At 38.3% G+C, this 5034-nt stretch overlaps 1 non-coding gene across 1 annotated transcript; it reads left to right on the forward strand.

Moving 5' to 3' along the window:
* The first annotated feature begins 403 nt into the window (after positions 1 to 403).
* LOC128776728 (U6 spliceosomal RNA) lies at positions 404 to 507 on the forward strand. Its single transcript, XR_008421906.1, has one exon. It is a non-coding gene; the product is annotated as a U6 spliceosomal RNA (small nuclear RNA).
* Positions 508 to 5034: the final 4527 nt, after the last annotated feature.

Genomic DNA, 5034 nt, shown 5'->3' on the forward strand with positions numbered 1-5034 from the left:
ATTTTGTGGTTTATTTGTAGGTTTTGGTAGTGATGTTTTTAACTTCAATTTTCATCAGTTTCCTTTCAAAATATCAGCTGCCGGGATTGATGTTAGCTGTTCAGTTCTTCTTTTATTTCAATATTTATTTGGGGGATTGCACAAGCTGGGGAGGGGCAGAGAGAGGACAGAAGATCTGAACTAGGCTCTGTGCTGACAGGCTGACCGCAGCGATCCCAACGTGGGGCTCGAACTCACAAACTATGCAATCATGACCTAAGCTGAAGTCTGACGCTCAACCAACTGGGTCACCCAGGTGCACCTAGCTGTTGGGTTCTTCTAACTAGCAGTGGAGCAGAATTAGTCTGACAGTGATTGGGCTGGTTTCTAATAGAAAGAATTATTGACAAAGATACTGAATCAGGTGCTCGATTCGGCAGCACATATACTAAAATTGGAACGATACAGAGATTAGCATGGCCCCTGCGCAAGGATGACACACAAATTCGTGAAGCGTTCCATATTTTTAGCACTGCTAGGAATTCACCCAAGGGATACAGGAGTACTGATGCATAAGGGCACTTGTACCCCAATGTTTATAGCAGCACTTTCAACAATAGCCAAATTATGGAAAGAGCCTAAATGTCCATCAACTGATGAATGGGTAAAGAAATTGTGGTTTATATACACAATGGAGTACTACGTGGCAATGAGAAAGAATGAAATATGGCCTTTTGTAGCAATGTGGATGGAACTGGAGAGTGTTATGCTAAGTGAAATAAGTCATACGGAGACAGACAGATACCATATGTTTTCACTCTTACATGGATCCTGAGAAACTTAACAGAAGACCATGGGGACGGGGAAGAGAAAAAAAAAGAGAGGGAGGGAGCCAAACCATAAGAGACTCTTAAAAACTGAGAATAAACTAAGGTTGATGAGGGGTGGGAGAGAGGCGAAAGGGGGTGATGGGCATTGAGGAGGGCACCTGTTGGGATGAGCACTGGGTGTTGTATGGAAACCAATTTGACAATAAATTTCATAGTAAAAAAAGGAAAAAAAATAAAGCTACATTTGTGGTAAAAAAAAAAAAAAGATACTGAATCAGCTGAATATTCCACACATGCTTTTGCATATCTTATTTCATTAAATGTCATTATTTTTTGCCATAGATATATCTCTATCTATCTATCTATCATCATCTATCATTTAGTGGTTGTCTGAGTTTTCCTGTAATAAGAAAATGGTGTGCACTTTATTTTCAAAATAAACATAGAAGTATTTTATTTTATTTATTTTTTTTATTTTTTTTTTAAGTTTATTTATTTTTGAGACAGAGACAGAGCATGAACAGGGGAGGGACAGAGAGAGAGGGAGACACAGAATCTGAAACGGGCTCCAGGCTCTGAGCTGTCAGCACAGAGCCCGACACGGGGGCTCGAACTCACGGACCCTGAGATCATGACCTGAGCCGAAGTCAGACGCTTAACTGACTGAGCCACCCAGGCGCCCCAGAAGTATTTTAGATAAAGTATGTATTAGTCATAATTTATTATATTAGAATGTGTTAATGTAATATTTTGTTAAAATAACTGAAATTTTATTTATCGTACATTGGCTATGGCAGGGTTATGGTGGTGAATATGATTGTGTTAATTTTTACCACGATCCTATGGCTAGGTTTCCATACCTGGTTCTATGTGACTAATAAAGCCATTCAATATTAATAACCACCACTGCATTCTGTTTCAGTAAATAAAACTCATTCCTGTAATTAGGTTTACATTAAAAATGGAATTTGTAAATTACTGTACATGTTTTCTATTACTGTGATTCTTCCAATTAATTCAATAATTATTTTTTTTTTATACCAGCTGTTTAAACGTGGTTGTGAAGCAATGCTTGTCAAGGATTCTGTAATGGTCATATTTTAAAGAAAAAGAAAATAAGTTGGGGCGCCCGGGGGGCTCAGTTGGTTAAGTGTCTGACTCTTGATTGCTGCTCAGGTCATGATCTCACAGTTCTTAGTTCAAGTCCTGCATGGGTCTCTGTGCTGACAGCACGGAGCCTGCTTGGGATTCTCTCTCTCCTTCCCTCTCTCTGCCTCACCCCCAAAATTGTGCCCTCATTCTCTCTCTCTCTCTCTTTCTCTCTCTCTCTCTCTCAAAATGAATAAACTTTAAAACAATATTTTTAAAAATTAAATAAATAATACATAAAAAAATGCATAATTCAACAATTCTAAGACACACACAGAGTAAATATATCCATATTTCCCTCCTCCCAATCTGTCCTTTTCTCCTATATCTTTGACACTTGTCAAAGTACAAAATATTGTGTGTACACAGAGTTAGTAGCTAAATTACACACCATTCTTAACTGTGGAGTGGAGTGTAAATGGGTCCTTGAGAAAGTACACCGAATATAAAATGTTGGTAACATTTCATTGTTTCCTCTTCACCTCTGATATAATTCAAAAAGGAGTCGTAGATAATAAAAGCCCACTTTGCTCCGCATAAAACATGACGGATGCATTTATCACCAGTGTTTCAGGACCGGATGAGATACGATCTTGCTCAAAGGTTTAGCGACTGCAGCACTGTCAACATGACTGCTATGCTGTGAGATAGATTTACTATTAATCCGGATATACTGTATTGCGAGTGTGTGCTGAGGGGTAACTGTGACTGGGTAATTAAAACTCCATACTGTGTAAAAGTTTTAAAAAATGAGGATCACTCCTCGACTTTCACGTTATTTTCTGACAGTGCGCAGATAACTTCAGACACTCGCTCAAACTGCCAGAAGAATATATATTTCCTTTCAGTGCAACCCCAGAGAAAGATAAAAACTTGCTTTGAGCATGACACTTATGTGCCAGTCCTTGAGTCGGATATGCAGGGGTAGCAAGACACGTTAGCTGAAGTAGCGATCCGGCATATCTCCAAACATGATGTCCCATTTATGTTCGAAATGATGTGGATGGAATCAATTAGGAGAAACAAGTGAGTTCCAAGACATATTTTTGAAAAAGCTGCGGAGTTGCTTAGTAACCTGATGTTGTACTTCATTTCCCAACAGAGCTGTAAAGGCTGTCAGAGTTGGTAATGGAGCACTTAAATGAATCAAATCTCATGTGCTCTGACAAGAACATGCCCATATTAACTACGTCAGGCCCTCCCTGTCAGAAGTGAACATACGTGGTCAGTAAAACACGTAGCATGACAGCGATCAGGGGGTATGACTTCAAGTGGTGCTTCGACCTAAAAACCCTGTTTATTTTCTTTACGTGCCTGGTGTTGCCATAAATCATTGGGCCGTGTTATCTACCATTAGTCGGGAGAAACCTTCATTCAAGTGCATCGTCTTGCCAGCCACTTGCCATTCACAGGATCTTCTTGGGCAGAACTGACAGCTCTCGACACCTTGAATGCTTTGCATTTTAGGATTTCACACGTGAAATCATAAGCAATGTTGCTTCTCCTTCACCTTGGCCAGGCGGGCAGCCATCTACTCACATAAGTGATATCCTTATGGAGAAATTATACTTATCGAATACTTGAAATAATGTGAATATATCCTCTGCAGAGAAAACCAAGCCCATGCACATAAACTACACTATACATATCATAGTATTTTTAAAAGTATTATTTATGAACATTTGAACCAAGGATCTAGAACAGCCTATCTATTTTTGCTTTGAATTTATAAACTCTTAATCCATTATTCTAATTTGCCAGAAAGGAAAAACAATTATTGATTGCCATTGGGATTTATGTCTTTGGAGGCAACGGAATAAAAGGAACGTAGAGACGCATTAACTGACTACCTTTATTCGTAAAAACTCATGTGACAGGTCTTGATTTTCAAGTTAAAGATCTAAGGAGAAGAAACTCCCCTATTATCGCCTCCTCAAAGTTATTTGACATATAATCATTAAATTATTAATTCTTGTATCATCTTTGTGAGAAATATTGGGAGCAATCATTATTTTTCTAAGTAGGAGATTTCACAAATTTCTGGTTAATTGGCAAGCATGTCAATGTGAATCTTGGGAAAACCATAAAGGATCACATCTAATGTTATATTGGAAGATTTTATAAATAGATCCTATCATCAATTATCTGGTAATAACCGTGAATAAATCTAGTTAAAACATAGTAAGACAACCTTATTTATTTATGTTCAACATCCCTGTCTATGTTTGGACCCATTTCCAACAGTTTTCAAACTTAGACTTTAAGACTAGAAAAGTACCAGTAATATAGCTTTCATCAAGACACATGGAATTAACATATAAGGACATTTCTCCTACAGGTAATCCTTTGAAAAAAGAAGACAGGTAAAGCAAGAAATCAAGAGAGAATCACAAATCCCAGCTTTCTCTAGGGTCGTTGCTTCATATTACGATCATCCTTGAAAAAAAAAAAAAAAAAAGAAAAGAAAATCACCCTTCAAATCAACAGATAAAAATAATGCTTAACAATGATTTTATTTTTGTTATCCTTTGAACATCAAAAATGCAAAAGCTATTGAGGCATTAATTGCCACACCAGAGGGTCAAGGTCATTGCAGCCCAACAGTCTAGAAATTATCGATTCTGACATCATTACAGTCTCATTCTCACTGTGATGGAAAAGCATGTTGTAATGTTATACAGTCTATCAATAAACTTTGCAACTCACTAGTAATTCTTGTATGTTGGCCTACTGCAAGTATTCAGTTTCACCATCTGACCTCAGAGCATATTTTCATTCAACCTGTAAGACCAGAATGAGCGGAAACCCTTCCATTGGTTGCTCTATTAAAAAGCACCAAAAAGAAAACACCCTTTACCCATCTGCAAATACATAATAAGTACCCTGTCATGAAATACGGACACATGACTTTCTGAGTCATCAGCTAAAGAATTGAATTAGTCTGGGGGCGCCTGGGTGGCTCAGTCGGTTAGGTGTCCTGACTTCAGCTCAGGTCATGATCTCACGGTTTGTGAGTTCGAGCCCCGCGTCGGGCTCTGTGCTGACAGCTCAGAGCCTGAAGCCTGCTTCTGATTCT

The sequence above is a fragment of the Panthera pardus genome, unplaced genomic scaffold (assembly GCF_024362965.1).
Source record: "Panthera pardus isolate Hobbes unplaced genomic scaffold, ASM2436296v1 HiC_scaffold_13, whole genome shotgun sequence".
In the NCBI taxonomy this organism is placed as follows: Eukaryota; Metazoa; Chordata; class Mammalia; order Carnivora; family Felidae; genus Panthera; species Panthera pardus.